Raw genomic sequence first — 9,555 nt, 5'->3', positions numbered from 1 at the left:
CACATAAGGTAATACTATTGAGCACATGAGGTAATAATATTGAGCACATGAGGTAATAATAATGTGCACATGAGGTAATACTATTGAGCACATGAGGTAATAATAATGTGCACATGAGGTAATAATAATGTGCACATGAGGTAATACTATTGAGCACATGAGGTAATAATAATGTGCACATGAGGTAATACTATTGAGCACGAGGTAAGGTAATAATATTGGAACATGAGGTAATAATACTATTGAGCACATGAGGTAATAATAATGTGTACATGAGGTAATACTATTGAGCACATGAGGTAATAATAATGAGCACATGAGATAATACTATTGAACATGAGGTAATAATAATGTGCACACGCACTTATTCTCTCACATATAAGGGACTGCGGTCATTGCTTATACCACGATCCACAACGCACGGGGTCAACCCTCCTGCGCGAGACCGATTCACTATGTCGTAACGAGATCGCGCACAGCGCCTGCTTCCTAAAATCGTCGCGCGCACCTAACAACAAAGCACGCGCACTCCCATGACATCATACCCCCTCGCTAGGAGGCGGGATAAAAAAATACTTGACGATTATTGGCTGCTAGGGATGTCACTCTCAGAGTTGCATCATGCTGCTCTTAAAGGTAGACGCCTGAGTCGTTGCGCAACCGGGAGCGGTCGGAATAGCGAAACCTGAGGGGGTATACGGCAGCCGGGGGAGGGGCAACAGTGGGAGCCCTCCCCGGGGACACACTCCAAGACCTATATACAGGTAACTGAAGGCTAATATCAGGCTGCCTATAGACACGGGTACCAGGGGGGCCTATAGACACGGGTACCAGGGGTAGCCTATAGAGACGGGTAACAGGGGTAGCCTATAGAGACGGGTAACAGGGGTAGCCTATAGAGACGGGTACCAGGGGTAGCCTATAGAGACGGGTACCAGGCGCCTATAGACACGGGTACCAGGGGCAGCCTATAGACACGGGTACCAGGGGGAGCCTATAGACACGGGTACCAGGGGGAGCCTATAGACACGGGTACCAGGGGTAAACTATAGACACGGGTACCAGGGGTAAACTATAGACACGGGTACCAGGGGTAACCTATAGACACGGGTACCAGGGGGATCCTATAGACACGGGTACCAGGGGGAGCCTATAGACACGGGTACCAGGGGGAGCCTATAGACACGGGTACCAGGGGTAGCCTATAGACACGGGTACCAGGGGTAACCTATAGACACGGGTACCAGGGGGAGCCTATAGACACGGGTACCAGGGGGAGCCTATAGACACGGGTACCAGGGGGAGCCTATGGACACGGGTACCAGGGGGAGCCTATGGACACGGGTACCAGGGGGAGCCTATGGACACGGGTACCAGGGGGAGCCTATAGACACCGGTGCCTATATACACGGGTACCAGGGGGGAGCCTATATACACGGGTACCAGGGGGGAGCCTATATACACAGGTACCAGGGGGGAGCCTATAGACACGGGTACCAGGGGGGAGCCTATAGACACGGGTACCAGGGGGAGCCTATAGACACGGGTACCAGGGGGAGCCTATAGACACAGGTAACTGAGGGCTAACAGGAGCCTATAAACACTGGTACCGGGAACCCATAGGCTCTGGTACCAAGAGCCCATAGGCTAACAGGAGCTTATAGACACAGGTACCATGAACCAATAGACACAGGTAATTGGGGATAACAGGAGTTTAAAAACATATGTAACTTGGGGTAACAGGAACCTATAGACACATGTAACTGGGGGTAACAGGAGCCTATAGACACGTGTAACAGAAACCTATAGGCACGTGTGACTGGGGGTCACAGGAGCCTATAGGCACGTGTGACTGGGGGTCACAGGAGCCTATAGGCACGTGTGACTGGGGGTCACAGGAGCCTATAGGCACGTGTGACTGGGGGTCACAGGAGCCTATAGGCACGTGTGACTGGGGGTCACAGGAGCCTATAGGCACGTGTGACTGGGGGTCACAGGAGCCTATAGGCACGTGTGACTGGGGGTCACAGGAGCCTATAGGCACGTGTGACTGGGGGTCACAGGAGCCTATAGGCACGTGTGACTGGGGGTCACAGGAGCCTATAGGCACAAGTAATTATTTAAATGTAAATTAGGCAGTTGCACTAAAGCACCAGCTCAATTTTTAATGTGTTTATTAACTGTTTATTAACTGAAGACTAGTTGGAAATTACATTGCAAATTAGCTACAGAAAAAAATAAATGTTAAAGTGGTGGTAAGTCATAGTGTTTAAAAAAAAATGTAACTCATGATTCAGATAGGTCATGTAATTTTAAACAACTTTCCAATTTACTTTTATCATCAAATTTGCTTTGTTCTTTTGGTATTCTTTGTTGAAAACTAAACCTAGGTAGGCTCATGCACTGATTTCGTAGCTGTTGAAAGCCACCCCTTATCTCAGTGCATTTTGACAGTTTTTCACAGCTAGACAGCACTAGTTCATGTGTGCCATATAGATAACATTGTGCGCATTCCTATGGAGTTACCTATGAGTCGGCACCGATTAGCTAAAATGCAAGTCTGTCAAAAGCACTGAGATAAAGGGGCAGTCTGCAGAGGGTTAAATACAAGGTAATCACAGAGGTAAAAAGTATATTAATATAACTGAGATAAGGAGCAGTCTGCAGAGGGTTAGATACAAGGTTATCACAGAGGTAAAAAGTATATTAATATAACTGAGATAAGGAGCAGTCTGCAGAGGCTTAGATACAGGGTAATCACAGAGGTAAAAAGTATATTAATATAACGGTGTTGGTTATGCAAAAGTGGGGAATGGTAAATAAAGGGATTATCTATCTTTGGAAACAATACAAATTCTAGAGTAGACTGTCTCTTTAAGTTTTCAAAATATCTCTTGAATACATTTGTTTGCTTTGCTCATGGTTTAACATCACATAAATCATAAGGGAACAAATGTAGTAATATAAGAGTTCAAAAAAGTATATTGGTTACTGCGCTAAGAAACCCTATTAGGCCTATGAAAAATGTGAGGACTCCCCAGCCTCTAATTAAATTAAATGAATGGGTGTAAGAAAAATTCTGGTTATAAAAAAGCCAGAAAAAATCTTAGATCATAGGCACTAGTGAAAGCTTAAAATAGGTGACAATAGTGCATAAAAAATAGTTTGTATAAGTGAAACTAATGGAATATGTATATGTGAACCTTCAGATGACAGCCTCATCTCGTGACTAAACGCTTGGCTTGTCGATCGATTTCATTCAAACATTCGTCTGGAGACCACCTGTTCTCTTTTATTGTTAGTACTGTTTTTATTCCAACTGCCTTATTGTATTTACCTTTGCAACATAGTCCTATATCATTGTTGCGATTTGTTTCACATTTTTGCGATTTGTATGCTACACTTTATATTTGCGCCTGATCAACACATGTGGAGTTCAGTATATGTATTTCATCTTTTTTTTAATTTTCTAATTTTGTAATTGGTATTAAATTTATGCAGATTTTGCACATATATTTTTTATCTTGTTTATTTTTTCTCAGCCTTTAGGCTTCACCCAATTCATCTTTTCCCACTTTTATTTTTATTTTCATCTGAAGGTTCACATATATACACATTCCATTAGTTTCACTTATACAAACAATTTTTATGCACTATTGTCGCCTATTTTAAGCTTTCACTAGCGCCTATGATCTAAGATTTTTTTTTTCTGGCTTTTTTATAACCAGAATTTTTCTTACACCCATTCATTTAGTAATATAAGAGTTGCATTGCTGACGAGAACGTTAAGGAGTAACAGCTTTGTAGACCGGAACAGATGCTTCGTATGTGACTATTGTTTTCAAATGGTACTTTGCTCTGGTTGCATCATGTTAAAGGGACAGTTTACTCAAAAATTTTCTCCCCTTTAATTTGTTCCCAATGATCCACTTTACCTGCTGGAGTGTATTAAATTGTTTACAAGTAGCTCCTTTACCCTTATATTGGCATTTGAAATTGTTAATTTAGCATGTGGTATCCCCACCTATTCTGAAAGTTGGTGGCCGCGCGTACCAGCTATAGATAAGCTTTGTAAACACAGCCAGCAGAATAAATTTCACTCCCAGTGTGATAAAGCAGAGATAAGGTAATACAATGTTGATTTTCCATTGTTCTCTCAAAGTACTGGTGATTGTTTAAGGACAGATATAAGATAAAGAAGCAGGTATATGTGCACAATGTGATACAGTAATGAGATCTGATTATACCTACAAGCTCAACCTATTTTATTAGGCTGTGGCTTCAAAACACAAAATCAGAGCTTTAATATACAGAAATAAACCTTAAAAAGCTAATTTTCATACATTTTTTACTCTGCAGTTGGTAAAAAATGCAATTGTAAACACATTAAGGGAAAAACTATTTTACAGTATACTGTCCCTTTAAGGAAAACTAACAGTGCAGCTAGAAGAGAACAGCCTTATATGGAGCAGAGCTGCAAAGGTAAAGCGCTAACAGTTTCTGCAAGTGTCCTCTTCTTTCCACAGACATTCTGCATTTTGTGCAATGGCATTTTAGATCACAGTATATTCTGCCTTGGGTCTAGTCGCTATACTCACTGAGGGACCTCCCCTGCAGCTCTGCTAGTCTCTGTACTCACTGAGGGACCTCCCCTGCAGCTCTGCTAGTCTCTGTACTCACTGAGGGACCTCCCCTGCAGCTCTGCTAGTCTCTGTACTCACTGAGGGACCTCCCCTGCAGCTCTGCTAGTCTCTGTACTCACTGAGGGACCTCCCCTGCAGCTCTGCTAGTCTCTGTACTCACTGAGGGACCTCCCCTGCAGCTCTGCTAGTCTCTGTACTCACTGAGGGACCTCCCCTGCAGCTCTGCTAGTCTCTGTACTCACTGAGGGACCTCCCCTGCAGCTCTGCTAGTCTCTGTACTCACTGAGGGACCTCCCCTGCAGCTCTGCTAGTCTCTGTACTCACTGAGGGACCTCCCCTGCAGCTCTGCTAGTCTCTGTACTCACTGAGGGACCTCCCCTGCAGCTCTGCTAGTCTCTGTACTCACTGAGGGACCTCCCCTGCAGCTCTGCTAGTCTCTGTACTCACTGAGGGACCTCCCCTGCAGCTCTGCTAGTCTCTGTACTCACTGAGGGACCTCCCCTGCAGCTCTGCTAGTCTCTGTACTCACTGAGGGACCTCCCCTGCAGCTCTGCTAGTCTCTGTACTCACTGAGGGACCTCCCCTGCAGCTCTGCTAGTCTCTGTACTCACTGAGGGACCTCCCCTGCAGCTCTGCTAGTCTCTGTACTCACTGAGGGACCTCCCCTGCAGCTCGGCTAGTTGTGATATTGACTAGCTAAGGTGCATGGTTTGCTGTTCTGCCCTAGGTTTCTTACATTAGAGTGCTACATACACACAGTGACCTGCTGATTATGTCCCTATAATACGTTACAGAAACTGTTGGGCCAGAGTAAAGAATCTGCCCACGGTCTGTCTTGATTTATTTGTATGTGGTGAAATCACAGATAAGGACCAAGTCATTCCTGATCTTATGATTGGGTTAGTACTTTCCCTCTAAAGACTACTAATTCTTATATTTTGCTAATAGTGGCTGTCTGTATGTTTGTGCCACCTCTCTTTGTCGTGTTCCCCAGCACATATGCTCACTAGCTCATTGGGGCCCCGGTGCCTGCAGGAAGGCCTGTGCAGGGGATGATGCAATATGGCTGAAATTAGTTGCTGGCATCAGACTGAACAGGAATCTCACATGAGTAAGAGTCGCTGCTGGCACTACTTGCGTCTCCCAACCATTGTCACAGTATGAAGTATTTGCAGCACATAAATACTCTGTACACAAACATGTCTCTAATAGGGTGATATTTATGTGTGCAATAGAAATGCCAGAGAGATCAGGTCTGGACCACGGTTAAGGTGCTAGTGTGGTTCAGTTATTGAGGTCACAGGGGGAGCAACTGTTATTGGCTTGCAGACCTGCTCTGGGACACAGTGACAGTTATTGGGGTGCCGACCTGCTCTGGGTCAGTTATTAGGGTGCAGTCTTGCTCTGGGTCCTGGTGGGTCACGATGACAGTTTTTGGGGTGCAGTTCTTCCCTGTGTATTGATGGGTAGAGGTGACAGAGGCTGCATTTGGTGCACTACACTGACATTATGTTTTACGCTGTAGATAATTCATTGCCAGGGACACAGGTGTCACCTTCCCCCAGGGACCTTACTCCTGAGTGTCTGATTACTGGAAATAACAGGAATAGGCTGCAGTTAGTGAGCTGAGGCTTTGTGAGATGCTTGCTAGGCACATTGTTCGTGTAGCGTTACTCTTGGTGCCATGGTGCCGGAGAGGGTAAGTACATGGTGTGGGTACTTATAGGGTTAGGGGCACTGTGTGCTGCTGGTGCACTGGGTACTGTACAGGAGGTGTAACCTTATCACTGCACGTGACAAGTCTATTCTCCTACTGAATCCCAGCAGCTGCTGTTTTTTTAGTTATTCACAGAAAAAGATTCTGGGCAACCTGTAGCATTTGCTGTGATTTCTTCCTTTAAATGATTATTTTAATCTGTTCGTGAAGGAGAAAGCTCTTTCTGTGGTGCTTAAGTAGCTGTCCTTGTGGTGTGTATATACATAGGTGTGTGTGTGAAAATATAAATATATATGTAATTTTATGTCTTTGTAGATAGATTAGATTCATTTATTGTCATTGTACAAAGTAAAAAAACAGAGACAACAAAATGTGATTAAGTATCTAACCCATCCATAACATAAAAAAGTACTATGAGATGGTAAATCTGATGTGGACAAAACAGAAATAACATAAGTGACATATCTGCAAATTATTATCATACCACAGAAAATATGTAAAGTGCAATGAAAATATATACAGCTAATAAACATATATAAATATACATTGTGAATATAAGTGTTTTTTTTTTTATAAAATACGTGAGTTATAGGTAAAAGCTATGTGTATGTTTACACTAATATAAATGTAAAATGGACAATAAAGTTATAAGTTCATCAAAGTGCATTGTGCAATAGGTGTATAATGAATAAGGAAAAGAAAGGAACAATAAAGTCCTGGTACTTATGATAAGTTGATAATAAATTATCAACAGAGTAAAGATATTCAAAATAAGCAACCATTTTAATCAGAATCTTCTCTATAAGGTTAAAAAAGTCATTAACTTTTTAAAGCCGTTATGCCGTTCTATTCTGTCATAATTAGACTGGCCATTATGACGGAATAGAACGTCATAGCTAACGGCTGTCCTGAAGCCTTCTATGCTATCAGGATTTGATCGCGGTCTGGAGGGCGTTCCTAGGGTTGTAGGGACGCCCCCCAGACGCGATCCAATAATTGAAATCTCGCGATCGTGTGGTTTTAATTTGTCTACATCAGAACAGTTATTCTGATGTAGGCACTTTAGCCCTGACACGAAAGGGTTACAAAAGATTAAAAGTTCTTGTTGAGCAAGGTAACAACTCTTGGGGGGAAAAAACTATTCCGTAGCCTGGCTGTCTTGCCATTCAGGCTCATATATTGCCTCCCAGATGGTAAAAGGGGCAAATATACTATCACTAGCATGGTAAGGGTCATGGATAATACACATATACACACGTATATGATATATATATATATATCTCTCTTTTTCTATCTCTCTCTTTTTCTATCTCTCTCTTTTTCTATCTCTCTCTTTTTCTATCTCTCTCTTTTTCTATCTCTCTCTTTTTCTATCTCTCTCTTTTTCTATCTCTCTCTCTCTTTTTCTATCTCTCTCTCTCTTTTTCTATCTCTCTCTCTCTCTTTTTCTCTCTCTCTCTCTCTTTTTCTATCTCTCTCTCTCTCTTTTTCTATCTCTCTCTCTCTCTTTTTCTATCTCTCTCTCTCTCTTTTTCTATCTCTCTCTCTCTCTTTTTCTATCTCTCTCTCTCTCTTTTTCTATCTCTCTCTCTCTCTTTTTCTATCTCTCTCTCTCTCTTTTTCTATCTCTCTCTCTCTCTTTTTCTATCTCTCTCTCTCTCTTTTTCTATCTCTCTCTCTCTCTTTTTCTATCTCTCTCTCTCTCTTTTTCTATCTCTCTCTCTCTCTCTCTCTCTCTCTCTCTCTCTCTCTCTCTCTCTCTCTCTTTTTCTATCTCTCTCTCTCTCTCTCTCTCTCTCTTTTTCTATCTCTCTCTCTCTCTCTCTCTCTCTCTTTTTCTATCTCTCTCTCTCTCTCTCTCTCTCTCTCTTTTTCTATCTCTCTCTCTCTCTCTCTCTCTCTTTTTCTATCTCTCTCTCTCTCTCTTTTTCTATCTCTCTCTCTCTTTTTCTATCTCTCTCTCTCTTTTTCTATCTCTCTCTCTCTCTCTCTCTTTTTCTATCTCTCTCTCTCTCTCTCTCTCTCTCTCTCTCTTTTTCTATCTCTCTCTCTCTCTCTCTCTCTCTCTCTCTCTCTTTTTCTATCTCTCTCTCTCTCTCTCTCTTTTTCTATCTCTCTCTCTCTCTCTCTCTCTCTCTCTCTCTCTTTTTCTATCTCTCTCTCTCTCTCTCTCTCTCTTTTTCTATCTCTCTCTCTCTCTCTCTCTCTCTCTCTTTTTCTATCTCTCTCTCTCTCTCTCTCTCTCTCTCTTTTTCTATCTCTCTCTTTTTCTATCTCTCTCTTTTTCTATCTCTCTCTTTTTCTATCTCTCTCTTTTTCTATCTCTCTCTTTTTCTATCTCTCTCTTTTTCTATCTCTCTCTCTCTTTTTCTATCTCTCTCTCTCTTTTTCTATCTCTCTCTCTCTCTTTTTCTATCTCTCTCTCTCTCTTTTTCTATCTCTCTCTCTCTCTTTTTCTATCTCTCTCTCTCTCTTTTTCTATCTCTCTCTCTCTCTTTTTCTATCTCTCTCTCTCTCTTTTTCTATCTCTCTCTCTCTCTTTTTCTATCTCTCTCTCTCTCTTTTTCTATCTCTCTCTCTCTCTTTTTCTATCTCTCTCTCTCTCTTTTCTATCTCTCTCTCTCTCTTTTTCTATCTCTCTCTCTCTCTTTTTCTATCTCTCTCTCTCTCTTTTTCTATCTCTCTCTCTCTCTTTTTCTATCTCTCTCTCTCTCTTTTTCTATCTCTCTCTCTCTCTTTTTCTATCTCTCTCTCTCTCTTTTTCTATCTCTCTCTCTCTCTTTTTCTATCTCTCTCTCTCTCTTTTTCTATCTCTCTCTCTCTCTTTTTCTATCTCTCTCTCTCTCTCTCTCTCTCTCTCTTTTTCTATCTCTCTCTCTCTCTCTCTCTCTCTCTCTCTCTCTCTCTCTCTCTCTCTCTCTCTCTCTCTCTCTCTCTCTCTCTCTCTTTTTCTATCTCTCTCTCTCTCTCTCTCTCTCTCTCTCTCTCTCTCTCTCTCTCTCTCTCTCTCTCTCTTTTTCTATCTCTCTCTCTCTCTCTCTCTTTTTCTATCTCTCTCTCTCTTCTCTCTCTCTCTCTCTCTCTTTTTCTATCTCTCTCTCTCTCTCTCTCTCTCTCTTTTTCTATCTCTCTCTCTCTCTCTCTCTCTCTCTCTCTCTTTTCTATCTCTCTCTCTCTCTCTCTCTCTCTCTCTTC

At 42.3% G+C, this 9,555-nt stretch overlaps 1 protein-coding gene across 1 annotated transcript in view; it reads left to right on the top strand.

Annotated features, from left to right (window-relative positions):
- The first annotated feature begins 607 nt into the window (after nucleotides 1–607).
- The window catches only part of LOC128666663 (CCAAT/enhancer-binding protein gamma), a 24,378-nt gene continuing 15,430 nt past the window's right edge, over nucleotides 608–9,555 (top strand). Inside the window, exon 1 of the mRNA XM_053721383.1 lies at nucleotides 608–764. The gene's annotated coding sequence lies outside the window, so the exon portion shown is untranslated. The remainder of the gene's footprint in view (nucleotides 765–9,555) is intronic.

Source organism: Bombina bombina, chromosome 7, assembly GCF_027579735.1.
Source record: "Bombina bombina isolate aBomBom1 chromosome 7, aBomBom1.pri, whole genome shotgun sequence".
Taxonomy (NCBI): Eukaryota; Metazoa; Chordata; class Amphibia; order Anura; family Bombinatoridae; genus Bombina; species Bombina bombina.
This window is presented reverse-complemented; position numbering and strand designations above follow the sequence as displayed.